A 19,030-nucleotide genomic window follows, 5' to 3' on the forward strand; every position below is an offset into this window, starting at 1 on the left:
GAGAACTGACCATACTGGATCATCATTGTCACTGATTGACTCAGGAGCTTTTAGCTGTGGAGATCCTCACCAGTGACTGACAGCTCAACTGTGATGGTAAATGACTTCCCCATCAAAGGCTTATACTGTATATACGACAATCAATCTGATCATTCCATCACAAATAATAAGCTGCTGAGCTATTAACCTTACATATAGTGTTTTTAGAGACTGGACTGATAACTAAACATTCTGCTGAAAGAAGGAAGTCAGAATCTAAATATCGGGCCGTGTTAACAATGATGCCTTGACTCTCTGCTGTAGCTACTGAGGCGCAGGCGAACTAAACCAAATGAAATAAGCATGATTCACAATTTCCTCATCTGATGAACTTTACCCCAATAGGCCACTTTCTACTCTCTATACTTTCTGCCCAGGCGTTCTCTCTTCATTCAAAGATGTTAGCCCAGGAAGATGCACCACTCGGATTGATCTATTGATTGTCATTTATTAGCGCTCTTCTGAGTAGTGCATCTGTTAAAGGAAATCCATGTCGAAGTAAGTGACGTTTACTGGGTTGAGGCTAATAAAGTAAGAGCTCAAACTATGTTCTTAATGTCTGATGAAACTAGGGCTCTAATAACACTCACTGCAGCTCCACTTTACCCACGATACACTTTATTAGAATGTATTGTTGGTCAGTAGCTTGTGATGGGTGAGGAGCTGCTGTCTCTGTTAATATGTTTTGTAAGTTTTCTTTGACTGAACTGATTAAACTGCAATCTAAAGTGTGCAGCTTCCAAAACATGTTGTAAAGCAGTATTTTTTAAATTGGTTTATATGTTTTAAGGACACACGGCAATCACCACTGTCACTCATCTAACTCCAAGGCAAAATCATAGTATTTGAAGTAGCATCTTATTGTGTATCTAAAACCCTCCACTCCTTAGGGAGATGTGCTCAACTGCACAAGGAGCTTTACAATTGTTGGCAGCAAACAACCATGAATACTCTCAAACAGGCAGGAGCTCCTCTCAGCACTCCTCCTGCAGAGCTCCAGTCTGTGCTGCCGCTCCGTCAGATGTGCTCCTGCTTTCTGTTTGAATACTTTTATAAGGAGTATCTTTTAATTTCTGTGTATGATTTATTAATAGAATTATGGATTTGGGCACATTCATATAATTGTAGAGAATAAATAATCCTTAGTATGTGTGTGACAACTGTGTGTTCAAATTTGACTAGACTGACTCACACTCTATTTCAAAGTGAGTTTTATTAGACTCCTCCCCCTTTTTGTGCAGGTTATTTATTCATTTACTTTGTATTTCAGTGAATCACTTTTGTATTGATGATTCAACAAGGAGAGTTTTATGTCCATCCGAGCTTTGGAAGCACTCCAACGCTGTCTATAGAGAAAACTGCATATGCTAAAGGACTAAGCGAGCTTTTAATATCCTGACACTGTATATCAATGACCCATTAGCCTCATGATAGCAAAAGCAACCGGATCCAGGGAGAATTCAATTACAATAATGTGTCCGGTATGAAGCACTGTAATGCATTTCCTTCAGAAAGCCGGGGAAGTGTGTTTAAAAGTGCAGCCTTCCAAAGCTACAGCCCTCCAGTGAATACTTCTGACAGCCAGCAGACGAATGGACAGAGAGGAGGCCCCGAGAGCAGGCGAATGGGGAGGGGCGGCTTCTGAGATCAATGTTCTCTGATTGGCCGACGAATCAATCAATGAAGCCCTTGCGGAGCAGTGGAGAGCAGCGGTCCAGGATTTAAGTGTTTTATTTGGGTTAGCCCTATGGCCCGGCACCGCCGGTTCAGTGTCAGTCAGGCACAGACCAGACTCTGAGCTTTATTTACTCCAACTACACACACACACTCTAGTGTAGGACCCTCTTTTAGTCCAGATGTAATCCATACACACTACTGCACAAGTACTGCAGGCTCCTTCTGTCAGAAACCATTAACCACAAGAAGCTGATTCTGATCAATGCTCACTTACAGTGATTTCACCAGTGGGCTCTTTAAATATGCTCCTTTTAAAAGGGGAATTTATTTAGTCTGTGTGCTGGAGCTTAAAGCAAATATCAACAGAAAGACCTCTGACAGCAGCAGCACTGTCGAGAAGTTTGTACTTTCATTAGTATTCATCTCATGGGAGAACCCTATTTTGCATGTCATAATGAGTTTGAATGAATTAATAAGCATCAGTTAAGCGGGATGTACTATAATTGGAAAGCTGAGTGTTTGGAATGGGTCCGTTCACACCCCAGAAGCGTTGTTTCCCTGCTGAGAATCTCTACGGTTCCACTGGAGGGAATCTGGCCTGTAAATATGGAGATGAATCGCTGAAGAACGTTGAATTAGTGAATTAGAAAGGTGACTGTCTAAGCAGGTGAGTTTGAATATGAATACACATCGAGACTAATGAGAAAATGCTCTTGTCTGCATGGACAGGGAGATATGGAAATCAAGCAGAATAAGCGAGATGGGCACAGAAGCAAAGAGAAAGAAACTCCTCCAGTTCAGTTTGTTCTCATCTCAGTGAGAGTAAAGGGGCCTTTAAACTGCCACAGCAACTGTTGTGCACGTTTAAGCCACACTGTGTAGGATGGGTGTGATAAAATCCTGCTTCGCAATCTGTGTCGGGCTGTAGAATTCAAATAAATCGATCGATTTGAGGCTGTCAACTTGTGAAATGAATACCTGTTGGTGCCTTTCTGGCTCCCAGCTTGGCTTTGTGTTGGTGTTTTTTTCTGCCAAAGTGAATCGAGTTAGCATCTTCATTTTTCCTCACATCCAACAATCACACTTCACTGCTGATTACTGACTTATTATGTTTGAGCTTGCTTGTGTCTAGTTATGCTTAATGAATGTCTTGTTTACTAGAATGGTTGCCATGTGGACCTCCTTTTCCTTGTTATGCTCCTATAACTGAGCCAGGCATATCAGAATTTAATGTAAAATGGCATGAAGCCACATTGTAAGCACACAACAGCCGTTAGCATCTGCACTGCTCCTACATTTTGTACATGCAGCAAAAATAAACCACTGCACAACTGGCCAATGCACTCTGCACCATTTCACGTTGTATTCTGAGTTGTCTGTAGCAGCAGTCACACCGTGAGGATTTGATACTAAATTTTCTGATACTTTAAGAATTTTGCAGCAGAAGGTCAAATGAATGAATGAATTTGTGAATGTTACCACCAAGTTACATGTTGACACTCAACATATCTTGTATCTATCTATGTTCACTGTCACTGTGTTTCATGTCTTTTCCTGCAATAAATAATCATAACATCAGAGGTTTTAAAAACACGTGGTTTGGTTCTAGAAAGAAAAATGTCCCATTGAAATGCTTTAAAGCAACGTCAAGCAATTGTTATTATTTTATTAGTATTCAGCCAAAACTACATTTCCTTAGTTTAACCTGAAAGGCTCTGTGTGTGGGGTTTAGTGACCTCTAATGGTGACTGTGCAGATTGCAACAAACTAAAACAAATTGCAAATATCTAGATCCCCCTCAGTGCTGTAGGTCAGACCTTTGTCCAAAGTAGTTTTGTAGCCTGAACCTAATCACATGTGGATTTGGCTTTGAGAGTGAAAGTTCTGCGTCCAACCAGACCTGTAACATTGCTAAATGCAATACAACACTGTAGCACACCTGATTAAAAACAAACCACTGACTATAATCCAACCATCCCTTAAATTTCCCGTCGAATGCATCCTGTCATCTCTCATATCTCTCTATTTTCTGTAATAACAATACATATATACTAAAACAGAACAAGGACATTTTCCTAAACACATTTATCTCTGTTTTATCATGACTTTTTTTGTCCTTTTTGTATAACCCCAAACTCATAAATCAAAACCGAAAATTAGTTAAGATACAATGCTGATATTGGCTGTAGTGGTTGTCACTTGCTCAATGCACTCCAGCTCCAACCAGGTTTCCTCCCTTTACTCCAGATTTGTCTTTTCTAACACAAATCCACAACTCAGTGGTTTCCCCCATTTTGTTGTAGTTACATGAACAGGTGATATATGTAAAGAGGTTCAGGATACAGGAGCACTTCAGAAGTTACTCTTGTGTTTGTATGTGTGTGAATAAACTTTCTGAGGCAACAGTGCTTAAAAGGGAAGCAGCCTGACCCAGAGACAGAGATCAGTCAAGAGCGAAAAATCAATCAGCACTTCATCAATCTGATGAAATGCCAGTGGACACGCAGTGACCACAGCACTCTGAGCCGTCACCAGCAGGCAGAGTATCTGAAAAATTAAACATAAACAATGGAAACGTTGCCTCTGGGATTGATCAGAGAGAGTACTTAAGCGATAAGCCACTTAGAGGCTGAGCATCTCAGTGATTCTGAAAAGGCTAAGAGGTGTTGTTAGGCAAGACGCCAAGCTGAGGGAAACATTCTTAGCTGCTTACAAAACACTATAAACGAGAGAAACAAAGCAACTTATGTCCGTTATAAAACACACAGGATCTTACAGTGATGCACAAGAGCTTTCTGCTTTAGTCACTAATAACTTCACAGAATTTGGCTTGATTATTGGCAGAAATGTAAAGTAATTTGATAATTGTGCATGTGTTGCAAGTTTCCAGTTTCCCTTAATTTACTGTCACTAATACAACTATTCATATTTCTCCAATGGATTATGTTTTTTTTGCAGACACAGAATCTTCAGAGGAATACTGATTTTTGCAAGTGAGAGCTTGGGGTAGCTACATTTTTAAAAAAAAAGGTGACAAAAGAAAAGGGCTGTTAAGTGACAGCAGTCTCCACAGAAGCCAAAGTCAATATTTTATGACAACGATATTTGACATTATGTGGCAAACTATTTTATCATACAAAGCTTTCCTATATATATATATATATATATATATATAATGTAATATATTGTGTAGATGGTTTTAAGCTAGCATAATCACTCATTGAGTCACTATCACATTTCTCCACCATCTGTCATCCCAACCAAGGTCATGAGAAACCTGCGTGTCTCGTTTTGATGACAAGTTGTCCTTCTCTGACCGTGTTGTATCTGTCTCCCAGTCAATGTCACGTTTTACGATACAACAGAAAAATCGGACCTTTCCTGCCTCAGTAGGCTACCCAACTTTTGGTACAGGCCACAGTTAACTCCGGCCTCCGGACAACGGCAATGCATTTCTGGCGTTCATGTATGTGGAAACCCTCACAGATGTCCCAGAATTTGGCACGCCCCCTTCAAGCACCTCCACTGTCTACCTATGGCCACTCGGATCTCACTAATGTTTGTCTGCAGCATTTCCTCCCTGCATACAAGGCTATCACAGTACCGGCTGTACATGTTTGTGATTCCACGATTGAGGAACGAGCTACAAATGCTCAATGCAAATCAGAGCAGGGCTGTCCTTCTTATCTTTGAGGACCTCTTAAAGACTCATCGCTTTTGAAAACACCTCCTCTTTTCACACCTCTAACACTCTAACATGGCTAACCAGCCCTTAATGTGCACTTATGATGCACTTCTTCACCTAATCTCCTACACTTTGTTTTACTGAACAGATCCTTCACTTACTTCTCACTTCTTGTCTCACTTCTCGTCTCTTCGTCTCCTTCAAATTTAATCAGGCTTGATACATAATTTGTCACCATGCAGTGTTACACATGCACACTCATTGTGAAGCAAGAATAGAAACAAAATCTGTACATTCAACAGCATGATGAAGTGTAGCCTCCAAAAAGACCATTAAATACCTCTCCAAAGGTATTTCATTAAAAAGTCAATATTATAACCATTATGAATGTAAGATATGTTGCAGGACTGCTGTGAGAGACTGCATTACTTTCAGCCAGGTTTACCTAATGAACTGCCAACGAAGAGTATGTCCTGTAAGGACAGAGCCATATGTCCTATAAAAAACCCTTGGAATTTAAATGATTAGTTGTGGTTCTGGTAGCAGCATTGAAGTCTGTGTAATCATCACAGCCCTGAACAGCAGTCAGAGCTCGCCAGGGGGGTATTGACATTAGCGGAAATCTGTTGTGCTATTCCAGGAGCATTTCATGTTATACAAAACGGTACGACAGTCTTTGGTACATGAGACACACAATGAATCCCTGTGATCACCTGAGAGTTAAACATTTTTCTATTAGCAAGTGCTCAAATCCAGTCAATTACATGCTATGACAAAAACACGTACATGCAGGAAAATACAGCCTAGTAATGGCGTCGATTTAAGTCTTAATTTATTGATTTTAGGAAGCATATGGACACACAGAGCATCTGTCCAGTCTTTATCTTTAATCCATAAGTGAGAACAGCAAAATAAAAAACACAAAGTACAGCTGAGACTTTGACCTGATGATGGCCCTAGATGCAAGGTCTGGGTATTACTAGTAATCAAAATGTAATGTCTGTAGGCAACTCTTAACTTCATTATCGCATATTTCAGTGCAGTACAACGTGTAGCTAGTAAGCCGTCTTACTGTGGAATAAAGCTAACAGGCTTAGCTATCATTCCCATCAGCAGACCCCATCAACAGTAGGCCAAAAATTACTTTTTATATGCAAATACAAAAGGTGAATTTTTAAAAACGTGTGGATTATCTTGCCACAATCTTCGAGTTGTTGTTTTTCATAATCCTCCACTTACAAATTCCCTGCCTGAACTCTACCCAAGGACTCAGCTTTTCCAGTGCCATTGAAACTTGGAAAGTCACAGTGACCCATGATGTAATCTTATCAATAAAACACACAGACACATGAAATAATTTCTATCCCTGCCACACCACCTGCCCCAGCCAAAGAGATACAAGGAACACAGGGCAATATGTACTGACAGTATATCACCACTACACCCGGTTTATTGTACAACCTGATAACCGAGTCTTGTTCATTGACTGTAACCAGCTAATTGTTACGACAAGCCATGTAGTTTCGACATAGAATACAATCAATTCCCTTTTATACAGTGGCCTAGAGCTCTGCACGACAACACATGTAAAAAAGACAGAACATAAGCAAACTAAGAAAAAATGTTATCAAGTTGACAAAAATACACCCTGCAAATAAATAAGTAAACGATAGTACAACACAACCAAATACAGAAATGCACTGCAAGTACCAGGGTAGACAAGTGACATAAAAATCTGTGAACCTGCCTGGGATATATTTGTTCACTGCTTTTGGGGGGAAAACACACACACACACACACACACACACACACACACACACACACACACACGCACGCACACGCATGGACACCTGTACAATTAGCTCACTTGCACACTTTATTATGTCTTAGTTGAACCAGGATTAGGTTCATCAATCTATACTCAGAACTATTTTAGAAATTAAAATTCTCTCCAATTCACCCCCTGTTTTTCTGGCACTAAAATGGTAATTCGCGTGCATCCTATTTTTTCCATGAATTTTCTTAAAATGATTCCAAGAGCCAGACTTTTATGGGACTGTTCGGGAATACCCTGGTTGAACTTAGAATGCAAAGATAACTTCTTTAACACGTCAACCCAATCTCTGTGCATGAAGTGAAAAGGAACCACATCTAATCCTGTCTCACTGACTTAACTCTGTGCCCTGAGAGGCGATAGGCTGGTCTTTCCCATCGTCTCTCTGGAAGGCCCCGCCAACCTCCAGGTATCATCCATCTCAATTTCCTCTCTCTCAAAAAAAGACGGAAATTAATAGTAAATCCTGTTTCAGCTCATTATTCCTGTTGAGCGAAAATAATTTATGAGGAAAAATCGTCTGGCTTCCCCGAGCACATACACCCACACACACACACACACACCCTCAGCCCTCAGCCCCTGTCTGTTGTTGACAGTTTGATGGCGATCAGTGTCAGAATATGAGGGCTGCAGAACACGAAGCGTAGCATGACGGGCTCCAAGTGCATGTTCCATCTTTATCACAGCTGACACTCTGCTGCAGTGGACAGGGTTTGGAGAGGGAGGGTGCAGGAAGAGACCAGATGGAGCCAATAAAGGAAAAAAAAAGACATGCAACGGAAATGGCGGGTGTATGAATGTGACTAGAATAATGTCGGGAACAATGAGGAAAAAAGAGAGCAGTGATTTTCAAGATAAACCAAGACTCAACAAGGACACAAATGGAAAGTGGGAGACTGGAGGAGAGACGCTGAGCCGTCCTCTCAGCTCAAACAGCTGTGTTGCACCAGGTGCACCACTCACGACTGGATGCTCTGAACACAGTGCAACACCCAGCAATTGACCCGATCTCCACAATTGAGAAAGAAAGAAAAGGTTTGAACGTCATTCTCATTCGTAAATGTCAAGGAGACATTGTCCAAAGGTGCCTGCTGTGATACAAACTTTCCCCATTCAGAACAAGCAATGGAAACTTTCCCCTTTGCATATGATTGGACAACGTTAGTTCTGTTGGACTGTCTTAAGCTATGTCTGACTTTCACACAATTCTTTATGCCCTCCCAGATTACATTGTTGACCCATTATGATGTATTCCTTCCGAGGAGGAAGCTAGTCCGAATAAAACCTTTCAGAGGCCAATATTCTCCAAACAAAAGGCTTCTTGGAGGGTTCAACAGTGTAGACGTCCATGAGTCTTGTCCTCTCAGTATTAAAACATTGCCCTACGTTTGTGTTGTGTGATTTACTGGAGTGGTTGGGATTGATTTCAGTAGCACCAATGTTAAGAATGGAGGAATCCTAAGAAACCCAGAGGAGAAGTCTTCACACTCGCTGCAATTCCTTTCAGTTTAATGATTTCCACATGCTTGGCCTTACCTTTTCAGACAGGTGATCATTGTCTTCCTATAATTGTCATTTGACACTGACCAACATTAGCATTTGATCTATTACAACCTGTATCAAAGGATAACCCACAGAGGGAGGCCAAGACAGGAATCCAGGATCACAACCAACAACTATGGCAATGTGAAGCTTGTCAAAAAGAAACTGTCAGGTCTCATGTGCCAGGTTGAATTACCAACAGAGCTAAGTGGGTTAACTGCCCTGTGCTGCCAACACCCTTACTGTGTAACCATTTAAATTCATTAAATATTAATTCACGGGTAAATGCATCATTTAATATAAATCTCATGCCCACTTGCTAGACATTAATGTGTTTAATCAAATTATATATATTATATGATATACATATAATACACAGGTATGAGCAACATAGACAGTTGCTTAGGGCACAAATACATGAGGACTGCATGGAGAAAAGGGAAAACATTTTTTTTTCACCTGGCACTCATCTTTCTCATCGGAAGTGTATTTTCTAATCGATAGTCAGAGCTGCAGATATATGAGCCTCATATATTTTGATAACAATATAATACTGCTGCCTGCAATGAGCTGGTTTAGGTTGTGTAGGGCAAGTCAGCCAGAGAACCTTTCATGACATTGTGGTCCTCAGACAAAATTGAATTGATTTGAATTGTGCATATCCTATACAGTCACTTATGAATTTGTATAATAGAGAGATGGTCACTGGTCTGTTTGTGGAGAACAGCTTGTACCTTTTTTCATTGTAGATCCAGGAAAAGATTGAAGACAGTTTTACACAGTGAACCACATTAAAATTTCAACTACGTAGTTGTATTTGTTCATCGCTCAAGCTCTATTCAGCTCTCACCTACTTCTTTTACCCGCTTCCTGTACTTTGTTTTTCATCTTTCCCTGTCACTCATCTGTTTCTAGTTCATTTTTATGCTTCATTTTTATCATGTGAGCACAGATTATTGCAACAGATGCAAGTACATAATATGTAGTTTTCCTCTCTTTCTCATAAGAGTGCACTTTCACAAATGTCAGCGCTTCTCAGCCATTGTCAGGCAGTCGCGGACACACAAAATGTCAGCCTCTCTCCTCAGTCGCAGCCCTTGTGAACTACTCACATCTGGAAATGTCAATGAGCAAAACCACAATAGGAGGGAGCATATTCTTGGATGGCAGAAGGCACAGCGTATTCCAACCCACTACAAAGATGTACTGTAGAGTCCTGGTCGCCCCAATGCAGAGAAACCCATCCTCTGTGTTGCTGCAAACCCGTGACCCACATCAGCACCTACACAAGGTAAAAGTCAAACCCATTTATATGATAAGTTTGGCCACGTGAATGAGGAAATGGATGAGGTAAAGCATTAAAGGTGAGACATGTGTTGCGATCAATACTTGGCCAAATTTAGAGAACAAATGAGACATTGGATTCCTCTCCTCCCAGTGACATTGTAAACCCTTCCACTGTCACTATCCATTTTCATTTGGATAATTTTTCATCATCGATCTTACCGGGCAATGCGGCATCAAGCAGAATTTGTAGTTACACAGCACTCACGGTGGCTGACAGATCTTTGTTGGAGTCTCCCTGTTATACAGGTTTAATGAATAACAAGCAGCCACTGACAAATTAGATCATGTCAGACACACCCTGTACATCCTTTCACATTTATAAGCTATGTATATTTTTCAAACAATATCTCCGCACTATGGTACTGTGATAAGTTTGTGCATGTCCCATAACTCTGGGACTATCACAATCATTTACACACACTGCTGCTAGAAGGCGCTAATAGGTTGAATGATTTATTAAGTGAACAACAGTTTTCATATCTTTCTCGCAGCATCTCTCTCAATCAATATCATACTTCCTGCCAATGACTGTATATAAAGATGGAAAACACGTCTCCTCTTCCTCCCACTGTACAAAAATGACGCCAAAATAGCATGGATACGGGGGCTGCCATCTTAGTAGTAGTAGAAGTAGTAAGCAGGTGTGGAACTGCCATATCGAAGTTGTTTTATATGTAAAACATATTAAACATGAAAACTTTGACAAACATCAGAGTGATAAGAACTACCTACATTGATAGAAATCATCTTTGTAAAAAAATATTTTTACATATACTTTGACTTTTTAGTTTCGTCCATGTCCCTTCTGTTAACATGGAGGAGACAGGCTATATACGAACTATACTGCAGCCAGCCACCAGGGGCCTATCCAGATGGGAGCATTTTCATGTCACGTTTATCTTTCTAGTACGGTTAATGCTTCCCGCTTGCTCTCAGAAGATTGTTGACAATACAAATAATTGTCAATCCTGTTGTTGACATTCAAGGTAAAAAAAAAAGTCAATAAATTAAACATGTAAAAAGTACAAGCAGCTACATTATGTTTTGGAACAGGTTTAATGTTGCATCAAACTGCCCTTGTGGAACAGAATCTTGTTGATTTCCTAACTGTGGCTCAATATCTGCATCATAAATTTAACCAGACACAAATTATTCTATACTTTCACTGTATCACATTGCGATCCTCAATCAGCTTCTGGAGGCGACACCACACAGTCACACAAAGAGCCACTCGTTTAGAGGACGGTCGGAGAGAGCACAGCTTTATTTTTGCTTTACAATTCAACCACCTCCATATAGACAGTTAGCTAATTCCCTGTGTGCTGAGGTGGGCATTCAGCCCGACAGTCTGGAAGAAGAAACAGATTGCTAATAGCACAGGGAGTAAATCTTATTATTTCTCTCCCTTCTATCTCTCCCTCTGTGGATCTATTTGCTTAACAATGATAACAATCCCTGCAGCTTAACTCACCCGGCTTCGACCAGCACTCTGAACAGCATGTTTGCTCCCTCTCTTTTTAATGAGTAGCATTGGTTTTGAACCTAGCTGAGGCATATTGATTTTCTGTGCTCAAACGAGTGTGTGATATTATCTTGAATAAAAGGGGGAAAATGAGGGGGATGAGGAGCTGTGGCACATTCCTCCCGAGGCGATTTTCTCCCGGTGCTCCAACGTGATGCCCCGTGACCCTTCCATTGTGATGTAATCCCAGTCCGTTTAAAGGATCAGCCGCCGCTCTGATGAGATATGAAGTCGTTTCGACAGCCTCATTGATTTGGCGAAGGAGGAAACATCGGCCAATGATCGCACATGTACACAAACAAAACCTTCCTTCCCTGTCCGTGATTCAGATTAATTAAGGTGTACAGTTCCTGACGGCGCCGAGGCAGAGCTGTCTATAAAACCCTCCAGCCATAATGGGATCAATAGAGGATCTTTAATGCCATGAATAGAGGTGCCTCGGGTCACAGGAGCCTTGGATCTCACTTGCCCTCTGTGCCAGCCTTTCTTTTCTGCTGTTTTCACCTTAAATGTTTTCCACTTTCCTGCGAATTTGAATTTAAACCTAAAGTTAAATGTGCCAATATTCCCTTTTCATGGCCGACAAAGATTTGGTGTTTCCGTGAATCTGTCAATGAGCTGTTGAGCACAATCCTACTGAAAATACGCAGCAGTGACGTGAACTATCAGTGGTGCATAACCACTACTGAAGCATCCATCCATTCAATCCAGCCGGCGTCCATTAGGGCCATCGCTGTCCTCAGAATCAGCTGTCCTGTCATCAGCACAGCGCCGAGAAGCCAAGAGGACAGCCGCCAGACGGAGTCTCAGAGTCTGTGTCAACGTTTACTGAAATAGAAGCACCAACAGACAAGTGCTGTGTAAAATCCACCCATCCATAATCTATACTGCTTATTCTTTGAGGGTCGAAGGGGTTTTGACAGCCAATCCCAGCTGACATCGGTTGAGAGGCGGGGTTCACCCTGGAAAGAGGGAGGATGCCAGTCCATCACAGGGCTGACATAAGACATTTTTCAGACATGACCTGCGGGTGAATTCCAGAGAATAGGGTGTGGACCTGACCCGGACTTTACCTTTCACACATGCCCAACGCAGTGGAAGGTTCTCTGCACAGATGCTCTCACAGCAGCAACAAATGCTCTGCATTATTCAGGCCAGAGGTGGAGCAGTCGGGTGCAGCAGGCAGTACGTAAGAATTCCGCTGCAAGGATCATGTGATCATGCTGACAGCACCCCGACACCTTCGTCGGCTCTTATAACCACAAACTCTCTTCACATTTTCGTCGGTGTCTTATGTGTGTGTATCACCGCTTTCTCACAGGTAGATATTTGTTTTCTTTTTCGTTTTTTTCATTTTTTTGTCTCTCCCCCACCCACTCGCTCGCTGTGAACCCAGTGGGGGGATACCCTGCTGTGTTCACACATCAAATTCTCTAGACTTTATACTAGGGGGCCAGGTCGGAAAAAAGTCTGCAGAAACTGCGGAAAACGCACTTGGACATTCACATTCACACATGCACTTCTTCCAGTGAAAATATCCGAAAAAGGATCCACGGAATCCAGAGCATGTCTGAAAGCAGCTATTCAGAGATAAGCAACCATCCACACACACATTCTCACCCATGGGCTATTAACTAACGTGCATGTCTTCGGTCTCTTCTAGGAAGCTGCAGTACCAGGAGAATGTGGAGAGCATGCAAACTGAACCACACTCTTACAACTGCATTTGAGCATCAAGCTGTAAACACAACATTTACATATTAAAACCTTAAAATAACATAATTTTGGAGCCATTTTTCTATCCTCCCGGTCTCCACCAACTCCTTAAAATATCAGCCTCTTTACTTGCTAAATGCTCGACTATGTTCGACAGCCATTATCTGACTGTGCGTCTGCTCTCTGGTGCTCAGCAGGTAGTGTACAACAGCTTTATTGGGGCATTTTCCCTGAAAACAGCTGCTCGATGCTGCCGGAGATGGGCTGATGAGCGCGCTGAGGCTGAACTAAAAGAGGAGAGTCGTGGTCCATAACCAACAAAAACACTGAGATGAAAAGTGCGTGTTACATCTGTGCAGGTTTGTTACTGCCACTGATCCCCTCATTTCATCCATTGCTAATATGAACATATTGATCAGAGCAGCTTTACGTTGCATCATAAATTCAGCTTCAGAGAAACGTATATGTGTCCATCACAGAGAAATGAAGGTTTTCCTGTGATGTGGCTCATAAATAGTTAAAGATAGAAGCCGGCATGATCAGAATGTCCATCTCTTATGGATGATTTCGAAGGAGAGAAATGAAATCAACTCTTGCTCTCATATATTCATTTAGTAATTCAGTCCCTCCAGTGAGTGACTGGGCTGGATTGAGTGGATTGAATTGAGGACATGTAGGGGAAAAGCCCCCAGCTCCCTGCACACCGCTTATAGAAGGTCCCCTGCTTTTATCATCCAAGGAATTATTTCACTCACATTTATCATCATACTCTGGATTCATTTTCCAGTGAATTGCAGCCAAGACCCATTTATTATTAGAAACATTTTGAAAAGTGGGAAAAAAGGAAAATTGAACCTTGGCACTTACATATGACACAGCGTGACTTTTCATTTTCTGCCTCCTCTATGAAATTGTATAGAGGGTTAGAAAATGGGTGGTGAGGTACACAACGTGTTTTACAGATAATGAGAAAACAAAAAGGAGAGCAAATCAAACGTACAGAAATTCTATTTCCTGCAGGGAGAAAACAGTGCTGTCAAGTGTGCACTGAATTATAATCTCGGGACGAGATAATTCAGATGGTGGGGGAGCCTGGCGCCGCATGCTGATAACACGGAGAATGGGACGCCCGGCTTTTTAAACAGATCTCCTCGCAGCTGCATCGTTCATCTACAGCTGCTCTCTCGGTCACACCACAAGTATATTCAATGAGAATGTGTTTGCATGTGTGAGGCTGAGAGGAATGTGTGTATTTCGAATTAAAGCTGAGAGTTTAAACTGGTGCTAAAACCCCCCCACCCACCCAGACACAAACCTTATCATATCAGTGTGCTGCCAATTTTACATATGTTTCATGTGTGCACAACAAGGGCATTACAGCAGTCTTACTGAGACAGACCCACGAACATTTCCATAACACAACCATCACAGCTCGGGACTGAAACGAATGCTGCCGTACCGCAGCGGTTTATACTCGGAGAGAGATTTAGTGTGCGGCTCCTTTCACCTTCACAAGTGCACTGAAATCAATTGTCATTATATCATAACTCCTTATACTGAAGGTAAATGTGATTAACAGTGAAATACTGTGAATGAGACAGTTTAAAGTTTCCAAGGAGACTCGGTCTGTAACTGTGTTTTGTGTGGAGGTCTCCAGCCCCACCAGCAGCATGTTAATATGCAACAGAGTGACATGCTATTAACATCCATCCTGGGGGATCTGATCACAGGCGGACAGCGCTAAGTACGCCTGTTCACACCTGGCATCCTGAATGTGTCTCCTGTGACCACTTGTGATCGGGTCTCACTTCTCCTCACTCTTCGCTCTATATGTAGATGAACGCCATTTCTGTTCACATGGGCCAAATGGGGCTTTTACCCAATCTGACTATTCAGATGTGTCAATGTGCGTGTGTGTGTGTGTGAGAGAGAGAGAGAGTGCAGGGCTGAGTTAATAAATGTGTATAGCTTTACATGTAAACAAGATTTTACTCATTTGAGAGAAAAAAAAGGAGAATCAACATATACAGGTCAGAGTTGAAATTGTGATGGTCACAAATAAATCAATGTAAATGAAACTCAGAGAAGTGTAAAAAAAAAAACCTGGTTCATCATGAAGCTGTGACGCTCGAGAGCACGTCAGCCAAGTCTCTTTGTCCTTCCATGTAAAATAGCGTGGCCACATGCGTCACTGACCCCCTCAGAATGGAGTCTGAAGTGTCCTCGATACATCTTGATTACATCTTTACTTTGACCATAAACGTGAAGGATGTTAATAACAGGTCTGAACACGGCTGTTGTTTTTGAATGGTAATGTTTATGACATTATACATGTAAAATGTTTAGCTAAGCTAATGAGCAGAAAACACAAAGTACAGCAGAGGCTGATGGGAAGGGGTTAGGCAGGTAGAAGAAGTGAGATTATGACTAGCTGATGGCACCAGAAGAAAAGTGACAGATTAAACAAAACTAAACCAAAATACCACAATTCATCCTGAGTCAGAGTCCAGAAATTTAATCATCCAACCATCAGTCTTCACAGAAATGAAAATCCAGCAAAGGGCTGTAGCTAATAGGAGCGTCTTGTCATTTTTTCAGCAGGAGGCTGAATTTTGTTTCATAAATGATGAAATTGACGATGGAGATCTTTTAAAGGATCAAGCTCTGAGTCACGATGGTTAAAACCTGAACTCTAACAGCAGTTTTCTCCAGTGGTGACACTTCATTTCCAAACATTGCATAGAGAAGCTGGATGCTCAGAGATCCTGTCCTCTCAGGTTTGTATAAAGCCATCGCACCATGTTCCTGTATGTTTGAAAGGTAAAACGCCAGCAGTCCAATAAGGCAGATTAATCCAGCAGTGTTTCCATGTGAAAGGGTCTGTATTCAGAGGTGGAAGTCAGTGTCTTTCTACAAGAAGGAATTGACTAGACTGCTGTGTTTATTGAACCGTGGATCTTATCAGCTATTGGACAGTCTCTCTTAACCCTGACACCTCTGTGTGTCGGCCATGTCCGCATATTGTGTTTCCTGCCCGTCTTCACTAAGTACCCGCACAATGAAATCATCATGTTTCAGTGCACTTCCCATTAAGAGAGCAGCTCTCTTCGCTTCTGAGACGCCTCGCCTTTATTGTCTCAACTTCCCCTGTAATGAAATCGCGCCGCAGATTCAAGGTCACGGAGGGTCGGCCTGTTGGAGTTTTGCCGATTGTCTATCAAAGGCAGAGGGCATGTTTGACTGCTAGGTCTCCGAGATCCTGACAGGTTCTCTGGGAAATTGGGAGACAGAACTAACAGCTGATGGATGGATGATGGATGCAAGCGGAAAGATTTAACATTTGTTCTGCTGCACGGAACCAAGCAGGGGCAAGACTTTACAAAATGCTTCCTTTTCTGATCTGTAACTGCTGCTGCTGTGGCTATGATTCAGTTCATGCACAAAATTAACACAATTAGGTAAAATTGTGTTAATTTTGTGAAAAATGTTTTTTTAACCCAACAATACATTAATAGTGATGGTTTGCATAGTACTAAATACAACAAAAATGTGTTTGTTAGGGACAATGTAATGTTCAGAAATTTGTATCTGGAAAGTGGCTTTGGTTAAATACTGAAAAACTAATAATTTATATTTTTTAAAATTTTGGTGACATGGTTGGAAGAAAATGTCCTTATTTTCTTGATGAAAATGAAATAAGAAGAAGATAAATTGAGACCCAAGAAGAACAACCTTTCAGCAGGTGCCCCAAAACATCCCTTTATGTTCAAGGGAGGTGGCCCCCTAGTGGTCATATTTATTATGGCAGGGGTATCGCAAGAATAAGAGATATTTATGTTTATGCATTTCGTCATTGAATTTGAAGGGCGTGTTGCATTAATTCTCAAATTTTACAGAGGTCAAACAGAGACTTAAATTCAATTGTTTTTGGGGGGGGGGATTTTTAATCAAAAATAGTTACTTTTAAAATACTTGATTGTAACGGCCATATGTAACAAACATACCTTTTTGCTACGTTTTTCAATTTAAATGGCCATAAATTCAAAGTAATTCAAGGCGGAACATGGAAATCTATCCTGGTATTTCTATGTATAGTTCTTTTGTTTTATATTTGCTCTAACGTCCCTACCTTTAGCCTATAGCATTCAATTATCGTATTAAAGTCTCAATTTGAGTTTGGTTTACGTGATTATACAATGTCCTTAAGTGTCTGAGCAGTGCTGCTTTGTAATGTCTGGAACATTTCAAATGTTGCATAATCTGTTAAATATATCCCTCATTTATATTGAACTGTAGATGGCTTTCTGTCTTCGTCCTGTGGTGAGGAGGTGGAAAAACCTTTTGTAACTGATGTACATTTTAGCTCAGTAAATAAGTATAATTTGAATTCAATAAACACAAGTTAAATTTATCAAAATATGATGTGATATTAAAAGGAAAACAAACCATTAAATTGAAAGCAATCCCCAACGACAGATGATGGTAGATCAGCTTTGCCCTCAAAGGGAAACCACATCAAAATCAGTGCGGTCAAATCATCAGAAATCCTTCTCTGCAGCGCTTTCTATCACACAATAATAAGGAAGATTAAATTCTCATTTCTTTGGCTGTGTCGTGAGTGAACAGTTTGTAAGCAGGTCGCAGTGCAGCAGTGTCTATAAACAGCTCCTCTGTGGCGGCACACAATGGAATCTACAGGTGATTTGTTTCAGTCCTGCAGCCATGCCATTATTCACACTGCCGTTATCACTGCCCTTTCTCTTTCTCTGTCATTTCTTTTTTCCCCCCTTTTCCCTCCTCCCTCCCCTCCCCTCCTTTGCAGATCAGTGGGTGGCTGCAGTGTGTGCAAGGAGAAAAAAGGCAGCTATGTCTGCAGGTATGAGCCATGGGATCCATTATGGCCGACTAATACATTAAGAGACATTTCAAACTGAATCGCAGCAGGTGGAGAACAGCTCTCCCTCTGGGCAGGCTGAGGCATCTGTTATGACAAGCAAACCAAATCTCAGCTTTCCCAGGATGAATTAGGAGTCACCTCCAGTCACACACACACACACACACACACACACACACACACACACACACACACACACACACACACACACACACACACACACACACACACTGCTACCATCCCCTCCATCTCTGACATCTCCTCCTCCCTGTTGCTCCTCCTCCTCTCCTGACACCTTCACTCCCCCTTCTCCATTTCCACCATTTCTCTGTCGCTGTCACCTTCTATATTTCATCTTCCCCTTCACTTCTCCAAAATACGGCGCCAAAGAGAGGAGAAAGGGAAAAGTTCAGTGGAGGATGCGGTGTGAAAGAGAGAGTGTGTGTGTGTGTGTGTGTGTGTGCGCGTGCGTGCGTGTGTGTGTGTGTGTGTGTGTGTGTGTGTGTGTGTGTGTCCAACAGAAAGAAAGATAAGACAGTCAGAGTGAGAGTGCCTCGGGCATAAATGTTGAGATAATGGCTTCATTTGGAGAGATTGTGATGAGGCCCTCGAAGGGAAAATCCCCTCGGATGCGTGGATGAGTTACGGCTCTCTTTTCATCTCCCTGCCACCGGATCACACTGTCCTTTAAGCCACGAGAACATTGGACCCTTTGCCTTTAAGTAACCCTGACACAGCTGAGGGGAGAGAAACGCCGGCCTACACAGCCTCGTG

At 41.7% G+C, this 19,030-nt stretch overlaps 1 protein-coding gene across 5 annotated transcripts in view; it reads right to left on the reverse strand.

The window, feature by feature from the left end:
- Positions 1-19,030, reverse strand: part of grik2 (glutamate receptor, ionotropic, kainate 2) — a 231,719-nt gene that overhangs the window by 157,516 nt on the left and 55,173 nt on the right. The gene's annotated exons all lie outside the window — the stretch shown is intronic.

This window comes from Hippoglossus stenolepis, chromosome 8, assembly GCF_022539355.2.
Source record: "Hippoglossus stenolepis isolate QCI-W04-F060 chromosome 8, HSTE1.2, whole genome shotgun sequence".
Taxonomy (NCBI): domain Eukaryota; kingdom Metazoa; phylum Chordata; class Actinopteri; order Pleuronectiformes; family Pleuronectidae; genus Hippoglossus; species Hippoglossus stenolepis.